The sequence below is a fragment of the Paroedura picta genome, chromosome 17 (assembly GCF_049243985.1).
Source record: "Paroedura picta isolate Pp20150507F chromosome 17, Ppicta_v3.0, whole genome shotgun sequence".
Lineage (NCBI taxonomy): Eukaryota > Metazoa > Chordata > Lepidosauria > Squamata > Gekkonidae > Paroedura > Paroedura picta.
Window position 1 is genome coordinate 13,365,957 of NC_135385.1, and position 21,512 is coordinate 13,387,468.

The following is a 21,512-nucleotide window of genomic DNA, read 5'->3' on the forward strand; positions in this document are numbered from 1 at the left end:
TTAAACAGTCTAGGAGTCAGAAAAGGGCCAGAGACACTGGAGGCCTACTGACATGACATCACAAAGACCTCATCTGTGTTTAATTGGGGATAAAATCCTCTTACTGTCTTTTGAAGCCATCCTTAAACAGTCTAGGAGTCAGAAAAGGGCCAGAGACACTGGATGCCTACTGACATGACATCACAAAGACCTCATCTGTGTTTAATTGAGAAAAAAAACCTCCTACTGTCTTTTGAAGCGATCCTTAAACAGTCTAGGAGTCAGAAAAGGACCAAAGAAACTGGATGCCTACTGACATGACATCACAAAGACCTCATCTGTGTTTAATTGAGAAAAAAAACCTCCTACTGTCTTTTGAAGCGATCCTTAAACAGTCTAGGAGTCAGAAAAGGGCCAGAGACACTGGATACCTACTGACATGATATCACAAAGACCTCACCATTGTTTAATTGAGAAGAAAAAAACCTCTTACTGCCTTTTGGGGCGATCTTTAAACAGCCTAGGGGTCAGAAAAGGGCCAGAGACACTGGATGCCTACTGACATGACATCACAAAGACCTCATCTGTGTTTAATTGAGAAAAAAAACCTCTTACTGTCTTTTGAAGCGATCCTTAAACAGTCTAGGAGTCAGAAAAGGGCCAGAGACACAGGATGCCTACTGACATGACATCACAAAGACCTCATCTGTGTTTAATTGAGAAAAAAAAACCTCCTACTGTCTTTTGAAGCGATCCTTAAACAGTCTAGGAGTCAGAAAAGGGCCAGAGACACTGGAGGCCTACTGACATGACATCACAAAGACCTCATCTGTGTTTAATTGGGGATAAAATCCTCTTACTGTCTTTTGAAGCCATCCTTAAACAGTCTAGGAGTCAGAAAAGGGCCAGAGACACTGGATGCCTACTGACATGACATCACAAAGACCTCATCTGTGTTTAATTGAGAAAAAAATCCTCCTACTGTCTTTTGAAGCCATCCTTAAACAGTCTAGGAGTCAGAAAAGGGCCAGAGACACTGGATGCCTACTGACATGACATCACAAAGACCTCATCTGTGTTTAATTGAGAAAAAAATCCTCCTACTGTCTTTTGAAGCCATCCTTAAACAGTCTAGGAGTCAGAAAAGGGCCAGAGACACTGGATGCCTACTGACATGACATCACAAAGACCTCATCTGTGTTTAATTGAGAAAAAAATCCTCCTACTGTCTTTTGAAGCCATCCTTAAACAGTCTAGGAGTCAGAAAAGGGCCAGAGACACTGGAGGCCTACTGACATGACATCACAAAGACCTCATCTGTGTTTAATTGGGGATAAAATCCTCTTACTGTCTTTTGAAGCCATCCTTAAACAGTCTAGGAGTCAGAAAAGGGCCAGAGACACTGGATGCCTACTGACATGACATCACAAAGACCTCATCTGTGTTTAATTGAGAAAAAAATCCTCCTACTGTCTTTTGAAGCCATCCTTAAACAGTCTAGGAGTCAGAAAAGGGCCAGAGACACTGGATGCCTACTGACATGACATCACAAAGACCTCATCAGTGTTTAATTGAGAAAAAAATCCTCCTACTGTCTTTTGAAGCCATCCTTAAACAGTCTAGGAGTCAGAAAAGGGCCAGAGACACTGGAGGCCTACTGACATGACATCACAAAGACCTCATCTGTGTTTAATTGAGAAAAAAAAACCTCTTACTGTCTTTTGAAGCGATCCTTAAACAGTCTAGGAGTCAGAAAAGGGCCAGGGACAGGAGGCCTACTGACATGACATCACAAAGACCTCATCTGTGTTTAATTGAGAAAAAAAAACCTCTTACTGCCTTTTGGGGCGATCTTTAAACAGACTAAAAGTCAGAAAAGGGCCAGAGACACTGGATACCTACTGACCTGATATCACAAAGACCTCACCTGTGTTTAATTGAGAAGAAAAAAACCTCTTAATGTCTTTTGAAGCGATCCTTAAACAGTCTAGGAGTCAGAAAAGGGCCAGAGACACTGGAGGCCTATTGACATGACATCACAAAGACCTCATCTGTGTTTAATTGAGAAAAAAAAAACCTCTTACTGCCTTTTGGGGCGATCTTTAAACAGACTAAAAGTCAGAAAAGGGCCAGAGACACTGGATACCTACTGACCTGACATCACAAAGACCTCACCTGTGTTTAATTGAGAAGAAAAAAACCTCTTAATGTCTTTTGAAGCGATCCTTAAACAGTCTAGGAGACAGAAAAGGGCCAGAGACACTGGAGGACTACTGACATGACATCACAAAGACCTCATCTGTGTTTAATTGAGAAAAAAAACCTCTTTCTGTCTTTTGAAGCGATCCTTAAACAGTCTAGGAGTCAGAAAAGGGCCAGAGACACTGGAGGCCTACTGACATGACATCACAAAGACCTCATCTGTGTTTAATTGAGAAAAAAAACCTCCTACTGTCTTTTGAAGCGATCCTTAAACAGTCTAGGAGTCAGAAAAGGACCAAAGAAACTGGATGCCTACTGACATGACATCACAAAGACCTCATCTGTGTTTAATTGAGAAAAAAAACCTCCTACTGTCTTTTGAAGCGATCCTTAAACAGTCTAGGAATCAGAAAAGGGCCAGAGACACTGGATACCTACTGACATGATATCACAAAGACCTCACCATTGTTTAATTGAGAAGAAAAAAACCTCTTACTGCCTTTTGGGGCGATCTTTAAACAGCCTAGGGGTCAGAAAAGGGCCAGAGACACTGGATGCCTACTGACATGACATCACAAAGACCTCATCTGTGTTTAATTGAGAAAAAAAACCTCTTACTGTCTTTTGAAGCGATCCTTAAACAGTCTAGGAGTCAGAAAAGGGCCAGAGACACTGGATGCCTACTGACATGACATCACAAAGACCTCATCTGTGTTTAATTGAGAAAAAAATCCTCCTACTGTCTTTTGAAGCCATCCTTAAACAGTCTAGGAGTCAGAAAAGGGCCAGAGACACTGGATGCCTACTGACATGACATCACAAAGACCTCATCTGTGTTTAATTGAGAAAAAAATCCTCCTACTGTCTTTTGAAGCCATCCTTAAACAGTCTAGGAGTCAGAAAAGGGCCAGAGACACTGGATGCCTACTGACATGACATCACAAAGACCTCATCTGTGTTTAATTGAGAAAAAAATCCTCCTACTGTCTTTTGAAGCCATCCTTAAACAGTCTAGGAGTCAGAAAAGGGCCAGAGACACTGGAGGCCTACTGACATGACATCACAAAGACCTCATCTGTGTTTAATTGAGAAAAAAAACCTCTTACTGTCTTTTGAAGCGATCCTTAAACAGTCTAGGAGTCAGAAAAGGGCCAGAGACACTGGATGCCTACTGACATGACATCACAAAGACCTCATCTGTGTTTAATTGAGAAAAAAAACCTCCTACTGTCTTTTGAAGCCATCCTTAAACAGTCTAGGAGTCAGAAAAGGGCCAGAGACACTGGAGGCCTACTGACATGACATCACAAAGACCTCATCTGTGTTTAATTGAGAAAAAAAAACCTCTTACTGTCTTTTGGAGCGATCCTTAAACAGTCTAGGAGTCAGAAAACGGCCAGGGACACAGGAGGCCTACTGACATGACATCACAAAGACCTCATCTGTGTTTAATTGGGGATAAAAACCTCTTACTGTCTTTTGAAGCGATCCTTAAACAGTCTAGGTGTCAGAAAAGGGCCAGAGACACTGGAGGCCTACTGACATGACATCACAAAGACCTCATCTGTGTTTAATTGAGAAAAAAACCCTCTTAGTGTCTTTTGAAGCGATCCTTAAACAGTCTAGGAGTCAGAAAATGGCCAGGGACTCAGGATGCCTACTGACATGACATCACATAGACCTCATGTGTGTTTAATTGAGAAAAAAACCTCTTAATGTCTTTTGAAGCGATCCTTAAACAGTCTAGGAGTCAGAAAAGGGCCAGAGACACTGGATGCTTACTGACATGACATCACAAAGACCTCATCTGTGTTTAATTGAGAAAAAAAACCTGTTACTGTCTTTTGAAGCGATCCTTAAACAGTCTAGGAGTCAGAAAAGGGCCAGAGACACTGGATGCCTACTGACATGACATCACAAAGACCTCATCTGTGTTTAATTGAGAAAAAAATCCTCCTACTGTCTTTTGAAGCCATCCTTAAACAGTCTAGGAGTCAGAAAAGGGCCAGAGACACTGGAGGCCTACTGACATGACATCACAAAGACCTCATCTGTGTTTAATTGAGAAAAAAAAACCTCTTACTGTCTTTTGAAGCGATCCTTAAACAGTCTAGGAGTCATAAAAGGGCCAGAGACACTGGATGCCTACTGACATGACATCACAAAGACCTCATCTGTGTTTAATTGAGAAAAAAGACCTCCTACTGTCTTTTGAAGCCATCCTTAAACAGTCTAGGAGTCAGAAAAGGGCCAGAGACACTGGATGCCTACTGACATGACATCACAAAGACCTCATCTGTGTTTAATTGAGAAAAAAAAACCTCTTACTGTCTTTTGGAGCGATCCTTAAACAGTCTAGGAGTCAGAAAACGGCCAGGGACACAGGAGGCCTACTGACATGACATCACAAAGACCTCATCTGTGTTTAATTGGGGATAAAAACCTCTTACTGTCTTTTGAAGTGATCCTTAAACTATCTAGGAGTCAGAAAAGGGCCAGAGACACTGGATGCCTACTGACATGACATCACAAAGACCTCATCTGTGTTTAATTGAGAAAAAAAACCTCTTTCTGTCTTTTGAAGTGATCCTTAAACAGTCTAGGAGTCAGAAAAGGGCCAGAGACACTGGATGCCTACTGACATGACATCACAAAGACCTCATCTGTGTTTAATTGAGAAAAAAAAAACCTCTTACTGCCTTTTGGGGCGATCTTTAAACAGACTAAAAGTCAGAAAAGGGCCAGAGACACTGGATACCTACTGACCTGACATCACAAAGACCTCACCTGTGTTTAATTGAGAAGAAAAAAACCTCTTAATGTCTTTTGAAGCGATCCTTAAATAGTCTAGGAGTCAGAAAAGGTCCAGGGACACAGGAGGCCTACTGACCTGACATCACAAAGACCTCACCTGTGTTTAATTGAGAAGAAAAAAACCTCTTACTGTATTTTGAAGCGATCCTTAAACAGTCTAGGAGTCAGAAAAGGGCCAGGGACACAGGAGGCCTACTGACATGACATCACAAAGACCTCATCTGTGTTTAATTGGGGATAAAAACCTCTTACTGTCTTTTGAAGCCATCCTTAAACAATCTAGGAGTCAGAAAATGGCCAGAGACACTGGATGCCTACTGACATGACATCACAAAGACCTCATCTGTGTTTAATTGAGAAAAAAACCTCTTACTGTCTTTTGAAGCGATCCTTAAACAGTCTAGGAGACAGAAAAGGGCCAGAGACACAGGATGCCTACTGACATGACATCACAAAGACCTCATCTGTGTTTAATTGAGAAAAAAAACCTCTTACTGTCTTTTGAAGCGATCCTTAAACAGTCTAGGAGACAGAAAAGGGCCAGAGACACAGGATGCCTACTGACATGACATCACAAAGACCTCATCTGTGTTTAATTGAGAAAAAAAACCTCTTACTGTCTTTTGAAGCGATCCTTAAACAGTCTAGGAGTCAGAAAAGGGCCAGAGACACTGGAGGCCTACTGACATGACATCACAAAGACCTCATCTGTGTTTAATTGAGAAAAAAAACCTCTTACTGTCTTTTGAAGCGATCCTTAAACAGTCTAGGAGTCAGAAAAGGGCCAGAGACAATGGAGGCCTACTGACATGACATCACAAAGACCTCATCTGTGTTTAATTGAGAAAAAAAACCTCTTACTGTCTTTTTAAGCGATCCTTAAACAGTCTAGGAGTCAGAAAAGTGCCAGAGACACTGGATGCCTACTGACATGACATCAAAAAGACCTCATCTGTGTTTAATTGAGAAAAAAAAACCTCTTACTGTCTTTTGAAGCGATCCTTAAACAGTCTAGGAGTCAGAAAAGGGCCAGAGACACTGGAGGCCTACTGACATGACATCACAAAGACCTCATCTGTGTTTAATTGAGAAAAAAAACCTCTTACTGTCTTTTGAAGCGATCCTTAAACAGTCTAGGAGTCAGAAAAGGGCCAGAGACAATGGAGGCCTACTGACATGACATCACAAAGACCTCATCTGTGTTTAATTGAGAAAAAAAACCTCTTACTGTCTTTTGAAGCGATCCTTAAAAAGTCTAGGAGTCAGAAAAGGGCCAGAGACACTGGATGCCTACTGACATGACATCACAAAGACCTCATCTGTGTTTAATTGAGAAAAAAAACCTCTTACTGTCTTTTGAAGCGATCCTTAAACAGTCTAGGAGTCAGAAAAGGGCCAGAGACACTGGATGCTTACCGACATGACATCACAAAGACCTCATCTGTGTTTAATTGAGAAGAAAAAAACCTTTTACTGCCTTTTGGGGCGATCTTTAAACAGACTAAAAGTTAGAAAAGGGCCAGAGACACTGGATACCTACTGACATGATATCACAAAGACCTCCCCTGTGTTTAATTGAGGAGAAAAAACCTCTTACTGCCTTTTGGGGCCATCTTTAAACAGACTAAAAGTTAGAAAAGGGCCAGAGACACTGGATACCTACGGACATGATATCACAAAGACCTCCCCTGTGTTTAATTGAGGAGAAAAAACCTCTTACTGCCTTTTGGGGCCATCTTTAAACAGACTAAAAGTTAGAAAAGGGCCAGAGACACTGGATACCTACGGACATGATATCACAAAGACCTCACCTTTGTTTAATTGAGAAGAAAAAAACCTCTTACTGCCTTTTGAAGCGATCCTTAAACAGTCTAGGAGTCAGAAAAGGGCCAGAGACACTGGAGGCCTACTGACATGACATCACAAAGACCTCATCTGTGTTTAATTGAGAAAAAAAACCTCTTTCTGTCTTTTGAAGTGATCCTTAAACAGTCTAGGAGTCAGAAAAGGGCCAGAGACACTGGATGCCTACTGACATGACATCACAAAGACCTCATCTGTGTTTAATTGAGAAAAAAAAAACCTCTTACTGCCTTTTGGGGCGATCTTTAAACAGACTAAAAGTCAGAAAAGGGCCAGAGACACTGGATACCTACTGACCTGACATCACAAAGACCTCATCTGTGTTTAATTGAGAAAAAAAAACTCCTACTGTCTTTTGAAGCGATCCTTAAACAGTCTAGGAGTCAGAAAAGGGCCAGGGACTCAGGATGCCTACTGACATGACATCACAAAGACCTCATCTGTGTTTAATTGAGAAAAAAACCTCTTAATGTCTTTTGAAGCGATCCTTAAACAGTCTAGGAGTCAGAAAAGGGCCAGAGACACTGGATGCCTACTGACATGACATCACAAAGACCTCATCTGTGTTTAATTGAGAAAAAAAACCTCCTACTGTCTTTTGAAGCCATCCTTAAACAGTCTAGGAGTCAGAAAAGGGCCAGAGACACTGGATGCCTACTGACATGACATCACAAAGACCTCATCTGTGTTTAATTGAGAAAAAAAAACCTCTTACTGTCTTTTGGAGCGATCCTTAAACAGTCTAGGAGTCAGAAAACGGCCAGGGACACAGGAGGCCTACTGACATGACATCACAAAGACCTCATCTGTGTTTAATTGGGGATAAAAACCTCTTACTGTCTTTTGAAGCGATCCTTAAACTATCTAGGAGTCAGAAAAGGGCCAGAGACACTGGATGCCTACTGACATGACATCACAAAGACCTCATCTGTGTTTAATTGAGAAAAAAAACCTCTTTCTGTCTTTTGAAGTGATCCTTAAACAGTCTAGGAGTCAGAAAAGGGCCAGAGACACTGGATGCCTACTGACATGACATCACAAAGACCTCATCTGTGTTTAATTGAGAAAAAAAAAACCTCTTACTGCCTTTTGGGGCGATCTTTAAACAGACTAAAAGTCAGAAAAGGGCCAGAGACACTGGATACCTACTGACCTGACATCACAAAGACCTCCCCTGTGTTTAATTGAGGAGAAAAAACCTCTTACTGCCTTTTGGGGCCATCTTTAAACAGACTAAAAGTTAGAAAAGGGCCAGAGACACTGGATACCTACGGACATGATATCACAAAGACCTCCCCTGTGTTTAATTGAGGAGAAAAAACCTCTTACTGCCTTTTGGGGCCATCTTTAAACAGACTAAAAGTTAGAAAAGGGCCAGAGACACTGGATACCTACGGACATGATATCACAAAGACCTCACCTTTGTTTAATTGAGAAGAAAAAAACCTCTTACTGCCTTTTGAAGCGATCCTTAAACAGTCTAGGAGTCAGAAAAGGGCCAGAGACACTGGAGGCCTACTGACATGACATCACAAAGACCTCATCTGTGTTTAATTGAGAAAAAAAACCTCTTTCTGTCTTTTGAAGTGATCCTTAAACAGTCTAGGAGTCAGAAAAGGGCCAGAGACACTGGATGCCTACTGACATGACATCACAAAGACCTCATCTGTGTTTAATTGAGAAAAAAAACCTCCTACTGTCTTTTGAAGCCATCCTTAAACAGTCTAGGAGTCAGAAAAGGGCCAGAGACACTGGATGCCTACTGACATGACATCACAAAGACCTCATCTGTGTTTAATTGAGAAAAAAAAACCTCTTACTGTCTTTTGGAGCGATCCTTAAACAGTCTAGGAGTCAGAAAACGGCCAGGGACACAGGAGGCCTACTGACATGACATCACAAAGACCTCATCTGTGTTTAATTGGGGATAAAAACCTCTTACTGTCTTTTGAAGCGATCCTTAAACTATCTAGGAGTCAGAAAAGGGCCAGAGACACTGGATGCCTACTGACATGACATCACAAAGACCTCATCTGTGTTTAATTGAGAAAAAAAACCTCTTTCTGTCTTTTGAAGTGATCCTTAAACAGTCTAGGAGTCAGAAAAGGGCCAGAGACACTGGATGCCTACTGACATGACATCACAAAGACCTCATCTGTGTTTAATTGAGAAAAAAAAAACCTCTTACTGCCTTTTGGGGCGATCTTTAAACAGACTAAAAGTCAGAAAAGGGCCAGAGACACTGGATACCTACTGACCTGACATCACAAAGACCTCACCTGTGTTTAATTGAGAAGAAAAAAACCTCTTAATGTCTTTTGAAGCGATCCTTAAATAGTCTAGGAGTCAGAAAAGGTCCAGAGACACTGGAGGCCTACTGACATGACATCACAAAGACCTCATCTGTGTTTAATTGAGAAAAAAAACCTCTTACTGTCTTTTGAAGCGATCCTTAAACAGTCTAGGAGTCAGAAAAGGGCCAGAGACACTGGAGGCCTACTGACATGACATCACAAAGACCTCATCTGTGTTTAATTGAGAAAAAAAACCTCTTACTGTCTTTTGAAGTGATCCTTAAACAGTCTAGGAGTCAGAAAAGGGCCAGAGACACTGGATGCCTACTGACATGACATCACAAAGACCTCATCTGTGTTTAATTGAGAAAAAAAAAACCTCTTACTGCCTTTTGGGGCGATCTTTAAACAGACTAAAAGTCAGAAAAGGGCCAGAGACACTGGATACCTACTGACCTGACATCACAAAGACCTCATCTGTGTTTAATTGAGAAAAAAAACCTCCTACTGTCTTTTGAAGCGATCCTTAAACAGTCTAGGAGTCAGAAAAGGGCCAGGGACTCAGGATGCCTACTGACATGACATCACAAAGACCTCATCTGTGTTTAATTGAGAAAAAAACCTCTTAATGTCTTTTGAAGCGATCCTTAAACAGTCTAGGAGTCAGAAAAGGGCCAGAGACACTGGATGCCTACTGACATGACATCACAAAGACCTCATCTGTGTTTAATTGAGAAAAAAAACCTCCTACTGTCTTTTGAAGCCATCCTTAAACAGTCTAGGAGTCAGAAAAGGGCCAGAGACACTGGATGCCTACTGACATGACATCACAAAGACCTCATCTGTGTTTAATTGAGAAAAAAAAACCTCTTACTGTCTTTTGGAGCGATCCTTAAACAGTCTAGGAGTCAGAAAACGGCCAGGGACACAGGAGGCCTACTGACATGACATCACAAAGACCTCATCTGTGTTTAATTGGGGATAAAAACCTCTTACTGTCTTTTGAAGCGATCCTTAAACTATCTAGGAGTCAGAAAAGGGCCAGAGACACTGGATGCCTACTGACATGACATCACAAAGACCTCATCTGTGTTTAATTGAGAAAAAAAACCTCTTTCTGTCTTTTGAAGTGATCCTTAAACAGTCTAGGAGTCAGAAAAGGGCCAGAGACACTGGATGCCTACTGACATGACATCACAAAGACCTGTGTTTAATTGAGAAAAAAAAAACCTCTTACTGCCTTTTGGGGCGATCTTTAAACAGACTAAAAGTCAGAAAAGGGCCAGAGACACTGGATACCTACTGACCTGACATCACAAAGACCTCCCCTGTGTTTAATTGAGGAGAAAAAACCTCTTACTGCCTTTTGGGGCCATCTTTAAACAGACTAAAAGTTAGAAAAGGGCCAGAGACACTGGATACCTACGGACATGATATCACAAAGACCTCCCCTGTGTTTAATTGAGGAGAAAAAACCTCTTACTGCCTTTTGGGGCCATCTTTAAACAGACTAAAAGTTAGAAAAGGGCCAGAGACACTGGATACCTACGGACATGATATCACAAAGACCTCACCTTTGTTTAATTGAGAAGAAAAAAACCTCTTACTGCCTTTTGAAGCGATCCTTAAACAGTCTAGGAGTCAGAAAAGGGCCAGAGACACTGGAGGCCTACTGACATGACATCACAAAGACCTCATCTGTGTTTAATTGAGAAAAAAAACCTCTTTCTGTCTTTTGAAGTGATCCTTAAACAGTCTAGGAGTCAGAAAAGGGCCAGAGACACTGGATGCCTACTGACATGACATCACAAAGACCTCATCTGTGTTTAATTGAGAAAAAAAACCTCCTACTGTCTTTTGAAGCCATCCTTAAACAGTCTAGGAGTCAGAAAAGGGCCAGAGACACTGGATGCCTACTGACATGACATCACAAAGACCTCATCTGTGTTTAATTGAGAAAAAAAAACCTCTTACTGTCTTTTGGAGCGATCCTTAAACAGTCTAGGAGTCAGAAAACGGCCAGGGACACAGGAGGCCTACTGACATGACATCACAAAGACCTCATCTGTGTTTAATTGGGGATAAAAACCTCTTACTGTCTTTTGAAGCGATCCTTAAACTATCTAGGAGTCAGAAAAGGGCCAGAGACACTGGATGCCTACTGACATGACATCACAAAGACCTCATCTGTGTTTAATTGAGAAAAAAAACCTCTTTCTGTCTTTTGAAGTGATCCTTAAACAGTCTAGGAGTCAGAAAAGGGCCAGAGACACTGGATGCCTACTGACATGACATCACAAAGACCTCATCTGTGTTTAATTGAGAAAAAAAAAACCTCTTACTGCCTTTTGGGGCGATCTTTAAACAGACTAAAAGTCAGAAAAGGGCCAGAGACACTGGATACCTACTGACCTGACATCACAAAGACCTCACCTGTGTTTAATTGAGAAGAAAAAAACCTCTTAATGTCTTTTGAAGCGATCCTTAAATAGTCTAGGAGTCAGAAAAGGTCCAGAGACACTGGAGGCCTACTGACATGACATCACAAAGACCTCATCTGTGTTTAATTGAGAAAAAAAACCTCTTACTGTCTTTTGAAGCGATCCTTAAACAGTCTAGGAGTCAGAAAAGGGCCAGAGACACTGGAGGCCTACTGACATGACATCACAAAGACCTCATCTGTGTTTAATTGAGAAAAAAAACCTCTTACTGTCTTTTGAAGTGATCCTTAAACAGTCTAGGAGACAGAAAAGGGCCAGAGACACAGGATGCCTACTGACATGACATCACAAAGACCTCATCTGTGTTTAATTGAGAAAAAAAACCTCTTACTGTCTTTTGAAGCCATCCTTAAACAGTCTAGGAGTCAGAAAAGGGCCAGAGACACTGGAGGCCTATTGACATGACATCACAAAGACCTCATCTGTGTTTAATTGAGAAAAAAAAACCTCTTACTGTCTTTTGAAGCGATCCTTAAACAGTCTAGGAGTCAGAAAAGGGCCAGAGACACTGGAGGCCTATTGACATGACATCACAAAGACCTCATCTGTGTTTAATTGAGAAAAAAAACCTCTTACTGTCTTTTGAAGCGATCCTTAAACAGTCTAGGAGTCAGAAAAGGGCCAGAGACACTGGATACCTACTGACCTGACATCACAAAGACCTCATCTGTGTTTAATTGAGAAAAAAAACCTCTTGCTGTCTTTTGAAGCGATCCTTAAACAGTCTAGGAGTCAGAAAAGGGCCAGAGACACTGGATGCCTACTGACATGACATCACAAAGACCTCATCTGTGTTTAATTGAGAAAAAAAAACCTCTTACTGCCTTTTGGGGCGATCTTTAAACAGACTAAAAGTCAGAAAAGGGCCAGAGACACTGGATACCTACTGACCTGACATCACAAAGACCTCACCTGTGTTTAATTGAGAAGAAAAAAACCTCTTAATGTCCTTTGAAGCGATCCTTAAACAGTCTAGGAGTCAGAAAAGGGCCAGAGACACTGGAGGCCTACTGACATGACATCACAAAGACCTCATCTGTGTTTAATTGAGAAAAAAAACCTCTTACTGTATTTTGAAGCGATCCTTAAACAGTCTAGGAGTCAGAAAAGGGCCAGGGACACAGGAGGCCTACTGACATGACATCACAAAGACCTCATCTGTGTTTAATTGGGGATAAAAACCTCTTACTGTCTTTTGAAGCCATCCTTAAACAATCTAGGAGTCAGAAAATGGCCAGAGACACTGGATGCCTACTGACATGACATCACAAAGACCTCATCTGTGTTTAATTGAGAAAAAAACCTCTTACTGTCTTTTGAAGCGATCCTTAAACAGTCTAGGAGACAGAAAAGGGCCAGAGACACAGGATGCCTACTGACATGACATCACAAAGACCTCATCTGTGTTTAATTGAGAAAAAAAACCTCTTATTGTCTTTTGAAGCGATCCTTAAACAGTCTAGGAGACAGAAAAGGGCCAGAGACACAGGATGCCTACTGACATGACATCACAAAGACCTCATCTGTGTTTAATTGAGAAAAAAAACCTCTTACTGTCTTTTGAAGCGATCCTTAAACAGTCTAGGAGTCAGAAAAGGGCCAGAGACACTGGAGGCCTACTGACATGACATCACAAAGACCTCATCTGTGTTTAATTGAGAAAAAAAACCTCTTACTGTCTTTTGAAGCGATCCTTAAACAGTCTAGGAGTCAGAAAAGGGCCAGAGACAATGGAGGCCTACTGACATGACATCACAAAGACCTCATCTGTGTTTAATTGAGAAAAAAAACCTCTTACTGTCTTTTGAAGCGATCCTTAAACAGTCTAGGAGTCAGAAAAGGGCCAGAGACACTGGATGCCTACTGACATGACATCAAAAAGACCTCATCTGTGTTTAATTGAGAAAAAAAACCTCTTACTGTCTTTTGAAGCGATCCTTAAACAGTCTAGGAGTCAGAAAAGGGCCAGAGACACTGGAGGCCTACTGACATGACATCACAAAGACCTCATCTGTGTTTAATTGAGAAAAAAAACCTCTTACTGTCTTTTGAAGCGATCCTTAAACAGTCTAGGAGTCAGAAAAGGGCCAGAGACAATGGAGGCCTACTGACATGACATCACAAAGACCTCATCTGTGTTTAATTGAGAAAAAAAACCTCTTACTGTCTTTTGAAGCGATCCTTAAAAAGTCTAGGAGTCAGAAAAGGGCCAGAGACACTGGATGCCTACTGACATGACATCACAAAGACCTCATCTGTGTTTAATTGAGAAAAAAAACCTCTTACTGTCTTTTGAAGCGATCCTTAAACAGTCTAGGAGTCAGAAAAGGGCCAGAGACACTGGATGCTTACCGACATGACATCACAAAGACCTCATCTGTGTTTAATTGAGAAGAAAAAAACCTTTTACTGCCTTTTGGGGCGATCTTTAAACAGACTAAAAGTTAGAAAAGGGCCAGAGACACTGGATACCTACTGACATGATATCACAAAGACCTCCCCTGTGTTTAATTGAGGAGAAAAAACCTCTTACTGCCTTTTGGGGCCATCTTTAAACAGACTAAAAGTTAGAAAAGGGCCAGAGACACTGGATACCTACGGACATGATATCACAAAGACCTCCCCTGTGTTTAATTGAGGAGAAAAAACCTCTTACTGCCTTTTGGGGCCATCTTTAAACAGACTAAAAGTTAGAAAAGGGCCAGAGACACTGGATACCTACGGACATGATATCACAAAGACCTCACCTTTGTTTAATTGAGAAGAAAAAAACCTCTTACTGCCTTTTGAAGCGATCCTTAAACAGTCTAGGAGTCAGAAAAGGGCCAGAGACACTGGAGGCCTACTGACATGACATCACAAAGACCTCATCTGTGTTTAATTGAGAAAAAAAACCTCTTTCTGTCTTTTGAAGTGATCCTTAAACAGTCTAGGAGTCAGAAAAGGGCCAGAGACACTGGATGCCTACTGACATGACATCACAAAGACCTCATCTGTGTTTAATTGAGAAAAAAAAAACCTCTTACTGCCTTTTGGGGCGATCTTTAAACAGACTAAAAGTCAGAAAAGGGCCAGAGACACTGGATACCTACTGACCTGACATCACAAAGACCTCATCTGTGTTTAATTGAGAAAAAAAACCTCCTACTGTCTTTTGAAGCGATCCTTAAACAGTCTAGGAGTCAGAAAAGGGCCAGGGACTCAGGATGCCTACTGACATGACATCACAAAGACCTCATCTGTGTTTAATTGAGAAAAAAACCTCTTAATGTCTTTTGAAGCGATCCTTAAACAGTCTAGGAGTCAGAAAAGGGCCAGAGACACTGGATGCCTACTGACATGACATCACAAAGACCTCATCTGTGTTTAATTGAGAAAAAAAACCTCCTACTGTCTTTTGAAGCCATCCTTAAACAGTCTAGGAGTCAGAAAAGGGCCAGAGACACTGGATGCCTACTGACATGACATCACAAAGACCTCATCTGTGTTTAATTGAGAAAAAAAAACCTCTTACTGTCTTTTGGAGCGATCCTTAAACAGTCTAGGAGTCAGAAAACGGCCAGGGACACAGGAGGCCTACTGACATGACATCACAAAGACCTCATCTGTGTTTAATTGGGGATAAAAACCTCTTACTGTCTTTTGAAGCGATCCTTAAACTATCTAGGAGTCAGAAAAGGGCCAGAGACACTGGATGCCTACTGACATGACATCACAAAGACCTCATCTGTGTTTAATTGAGAAAAAAAACCTCTTTCTGTCTTTTGAAGTGATCCTTAAACAGTCTAGGAGTCAGAAAAGGGCCAGAGACACTGGATGCCTACTGACATGACATCACAAAGACCTCATCTGTGTTTAATTGAGAAAAAAAAAACCTCTTACTGCCTTTTGGGGCGATCTTTAAACAGACTAAAAGTCAGAAAAGGGCCAGAGACACTGGATACCTACTGACCTGACATCACAAAGACCTCCCCTGTGTTTAATTGAGGAGAAAAAACCTCTTACTGCCTTTTGGGGCCATCTTTAAACAGACTAAAAGTTAGAAAAGGGCCAGAGACACTGGATACCTACGGACATGATATCACAAAGACCTCCCCTGTGTTTAATTGAGGAGAAAAAACCTCTTACTGCCTTTTGGGGCCATCTTTAAACAGACTAAAAGTTAGAAAAGGGCCAGAGACACTGGATACCTACGGACATGATATCACAAAGACCTCACCTTTGTTTAATTGAGAAGAAAAAAACCTCTTACTGCCTTTTGAAGCGATCCTTAAACAGTCTAGGAGTCAGAAAAGGGCCAGAGACACTGGAGGCCTACTGACATGACATCACAAAGACCTCATCTGTGTTTAATTGAGAAAAAAAACCTCTTTCTGTCTTTTGAAGTGATCCTTAAACAGTCTAGGAGTCAGAAAAGGGCCAGAGACACTGGATGCCTACTGACATGACATCACAAAGACCTCATCTGTGTTTAATTGAGAAAAAAAACCTCCTACTGTCTTTTGAAGCCATCCTTAAACAGTCTAGGAGTCAGAAAAGGGCCAGAGACACTGGATGCCTACTGACATGACATCACAAAGACCTCATCTGTGTTTAATTGAGAAAAAAAAACCTCTTACTGTCTTTTGGAGCGATCCTTAAACAGTCTAGGAGTCAGAAAACGGCCAGGGACACAGGAGGACTACTGACATGACATCACAAAGACCTCATCTGTGTTTAATTGGGGATAAAAACCTCTTACTGTCTTTTGAAGCGATCCTTAAACTATCTAGGAGTCAGAAAAGGGCCAGAGACACTGGATGCCTACTGACATGACATCACAAAGACCTCATCTGTGTTTAATTGAGAAAAAAAACCTCTTTCTGTCTTTTGAAGTGATCCTTAAACAGTCTAGGAGTCAGAAAAGGGCCAGAGACACTGGATGCCTACTGACATGACATCACAAAGACCTCATCTGTGTTTAATTGAGAAAAAAAAAACCTCTTACTGCCTTTTGGGGCGATCTTTAAACAAACTAAAAGTCAGAAAAGGGCCAGAGACACTGGATACCTACTGACCTGACATCACAAAGACCTCACCTGTGTTTAATTGAGAAGAAAAAAACCTCTTAATGTCTTTTGAAGCGATCCTTAAATAGTCTAGGAGTCAGAAAAGGTCCAGAGACACTGGAGGCCTACTGACATGACATCACAAAGACCTCATCTGTGTTTAATTGAGAAAAAAAACCTCTTACTGTCTTTTGAAGCGATCCTTAAACAGTCTAGGAGTCAGAAAAGGGCCAGAGACACTGGAGGCCTACTGACATGACATCACAAAGACCTCATCTGTGTTTAATTGAGAAAAAAAACCTCTTACAGTCTTTTGAAGCGATCCTTAAACAGTCTAGGAGTCAGAAAAGGGCCAGAGACACTGGATGCCTACTGACATGACATCAGAAAGACCTCATCTGTGTTTAATTGAGAAAAAAAAACCTCTTACTGCCTTTTGGGGCGATCTTTAAACAGACTAAAAGTCAGAAAAGGGCCAGAGACACTGGATACCTACTGACCTGACATCACAAAGACCTCACCTGTGTTTAATTGAGAAGAAAAAAACCTCTTAATGTCTTTTGAAGCGATCCTTAAACAGTCTAGGAGTCAGAAAAGGGCCAGAGACACTGGAGGCCTACTGACATGACATCACAAAGACCTCATCTGTGTTTAATTGAGAAAAAAAACCTCTTACTGTCTTTTGAAGCGATCCTTAAACAGTCTAGGAGTCAGAAAAGGGCCAGGGACACAGGAGGCCTACTGACATGACATCACTAAGACCTCATCTGTGTTTAATTGGGGATAAAAACCTCTTACTGTCTTTTGAAGCCATGCTTAAACAATCTAGGAGTCAGAAAATGGCCAGAGACACTGGATGCCTACTGACATGACATCACAAAGACCTCATCTGTGTTTAATTGAGAAAAAAAACCTCTTACTGTCTTTTGAAGTGATCCTTAAACAGTCTAGGAGACAGAAAAGGGCCAGAGACACAGGATGCCTACTGACATGACATCACAAAGACCTCATCTGTGTTTAATTGAGAAAAAAAACCTCTTACTGTCTTTTGAAGTGATCCTTAAACAGTCTAGGAGACAGAAAAGGGCCAGAGACACAGGATGCCTACTGACATGACATCACAAAGACCTCATCTGTGTTTAATTGAGAAAAAAAACCTCTTACTGTCTTTTGAAGCCATCCTTAAACAGTCTAGGAGTCAGAAAAGGGCCAGAGACACTGGATGCCTACTGACATGACATCACAAAGACCTCATCTGTGTTTAATTGAGAAAAAAAAACCTCTTACTGTCTTTTGAAGCGATCCTTAAACAGTCTAGGAGTCAGAAAAGGGCCAGAGACACTGGAGGCCTATTGACATGACATCACAAAGACCTCATCTGTGTTTAATTGAGAAAAAAAACCTCTTACTGTCTTTTGAAGCGATCCTTAAACAGTCTAGGAGTCAGAAAAGGGCCAGAGACACTGGATACCTACTGACCTGACATCACAAAGACCTCATCTGTGTTTAATTGAGAAAAAAAACCTCTTACTGTCTTTTGAAGCGACCCTTAAACAGTCTAGGAGTCAGAAAAGGGCCAGAGACACTGGATGCCTACTGACATGACATCACAAAGACCTCATCTGTGTTTAATTGAGAAAAAAAACCTCTTACTGCCTTTTGGGGCGATCTTTAAACAGACTAAAAGTCAGAAAAGGGCCAGAGACACTGGATACCTACTGACCTGACATCACAAAGACCTCACCTGTGTTTAATTGAGAAGAAAAAAACCTCTTAATGTCCTTTGAAGCGATCCTTAAACAGTCTAGGAGTCAGAAAAGGTCCAGAGACACTGGAGGCCTACTGACATGACATCACAAAGACCTCATCTGTGTTTAATTGAGAAAAAAAACCTCTTTCTGTATTTTGAAGCGATCCTTAAACAGTCTAGGAGTCAGAAAAGGGCCAGGGACACAGGAGGCCTACTGACATGACATCACAAAGACCTCATCTGTGTTTAATTGGGGATAAAAACCTCTTACTGTCTTTTGAAGCCATCCTTAAACAATCTAGGAGTCAGAAAATGGCCAGAGACACTGGATGCCTACTGACATGACATCACAAAGACCTCATCTGTGTTTAATTGAGAAAAAAACCTCTTACTGTCTTTTGAAGTGATCCTTAAACAGTCTAGGAGACAGAAAAGGGCCAGAGACACAGGATGCCTACTGACATGACATCACAAAGACCTCATCTGTGTTTAATTGAGAAAAAAAACCTCTTACTGTCTTTTGAAGTGATCCTTAAACAGTCTAGGAGACAGAAAAGGGCCAGAGACACAGGATGCCTACTGACATGACATCACAAAGACCTCATCTGTGCTTAATTGAGAAAAAAAACCTCTTACTGTCTTTTGAAGCGATCCTTAAACAGTCTAGGAGTCAGAAAAGGGCCAGAGACACTGGAGGCCTACTGACATGACATCACAAAGACCTCATCTGTGTTTAATTGAGAAAAAAAACCTCTTACTGTCTTTTGAAGCGATCCTTAAACAGTCTAGGAGTCAGAAAAGGGCCAGAGACAATGGAGGCCTACTGACATGACATCACAAAGACCTCATCTGTGTTTAATTGAGAAAAAAAACCTCTTACTGTCTTTTGAAGCGATCCTTAAACAGTCTAGGAGTCAGAAAAGGGCCAGAGACACTGGAGGCCTACTGACATGACATCACAAAGACCTCATCTGTGTTTAATTGAGAAAAAAAACCTCTTACTGTCTTTTGAAGCGATCCTTAAACAGTCTAGGAGTCAGAAAAGGGCCAGAGACAATGGAGGCCTACTGACATGACATCACAAAGACCTCATCTGTGTTTAATTGAGAAAAAAAACCTCTTACTGTCTTTTGAAGCGATCCTTAAACAGTCTAGGAGTCAGAAAAGGGCCAGAGACACTGGATGCCTACTGACATGACATCACAAAGACCTCATCTGTGTTTAATTGAGAAAAAAAACCTCTTACTGTCTTTTGAAGCGATCCTTAAACAGTCTAGGAGTCAGAAAAGGGCCAGAGACACTGGATGCTTACTGACATGACATCACAAAGACCTCATCTGTGTTTAATTGAGAAGAAAAAAACATTTTACTGCCTTTTGGGGCGATCTTTAAACAGACTAAAAGTTAGAAAAGGGCCAGAGACACTGGATACCTACTGACATGATATCACAAAGACCTCCCCTGTGTTTAATTGAGGAGAAAAAACCTCTTACTGCCTTTTGGGGCCATCTTTAAACAGACTAAAAGTTAGAAAAGGGCCAGAGACACTGGATACCTACTGACATGACATCACAAAGACCTCATCTGTGTTTAATTGAGGAGAAAAAACCTCTTACTGCCTTTTGGGGCCATCTTTAAACAGACTAAAAGTTAGAAAAGGGCCAGAGACACTGGATACCTACGGACATGATATCACAAAGACCTCCCCTGTGTTTAATTGAGGAGAAAAAACCTCTTACTGCCTTTTGGGGCCATCTTTAAACAGACTAAAAGTTAGAAAAGGGCCAGAGACACTGGATACCTACGGACATGATATCACAAAGACCTCACCTTTGTTTAATTGAGAAGAAAAAAACCTCTTACTGCCTTTTGAAGTGATCCTTAAACAGTCTAGGAGTCAGAAAAGGGCCAGAGACACTGGAGGCCTACTGACATGACATCACAAAGACCTCATCTGTGTTTAATTGAGAAAAAAAACCTCTTACTGTCTTTTGAAGCGATCCTTAAACAGTCTAGGAGTCAGAAAAGGGCCAGAGACACAGGAGGCCTACTGACATGACATCACAAAGACCTCATCTGTGTTTAATTGGGGATAAAAACCTCTTACTGTCTTTTGAAGCCATCCTTAAACAATCTAGGAGTCAGAAAAGGGCCAGAGACACTGGATGCCTACTGACATGACATCACAAAGACCTCATCTGTGTTTAATTGAGAAAAAAAACCTCTTTCTGTCTTTTGAAGCCATCCTTAAACAGTCTAGGAGTCAGAAAAGGGCCAGAGACACTGGATGCCTACTGACATGACATCACAAAGACCTCATCTGTGTTTAATTGAGAAAAAAAAACCTCTTACTGTCTTTTGAAGCGATCCTTAAACAGTCTAGGAGTCAGAAAAGGGCCAGAGACACTGGAGGCCTATTGACATGACATCACAAAGACCTCATCTGTGTTTAATTGAGAAAAAAAACCTCTTACTGTCTTTTGAAGCGATCCTTAAACAGTCTAGGAGTCAGAAAAGGGCCAGAGACACTGGATACCTACTGACCTGACATCACAAAGACCTCATCTGTGTTTAATTGAGAAAAAAAACCTCTTACTGTCTTTTGAAGCGACCCTTAAACAGTCTAGGAGTCAGAAAAGGGCCAGAGACACTGGATGCCTACTGACATGACATCACAAAGACCTCATCTGTGTTTAATTGAGAAAAAAAACCTCTTACTGCCTTTTGGGGCGATCTTTAAACAGACTAAAAGTCAGAAAAGGGCCAGAGACACTGGATACCTACTGACCTGACATCACAAAGACCTCACCTGTGTTTAATTGAGAAGAAAAAAACCTCTTAATGTCCTTTGAAGCGATCCTTAAACAGTCTAGGAGTCAGAAAAGGTCCAGAGACACTGGAGGCCTACTGACATGACATCACAAAGACCTCATCTGTGTTTAATTGAGAAAAAAAACCTCTTTCTGTATTTTGAAGCGATCCTTAAACAGTCTAGGAGTCAGAAAAGGGCCAGGGACACAGGAGGCCTACTGACATGACATCACAAAGACCTCATCTGTGT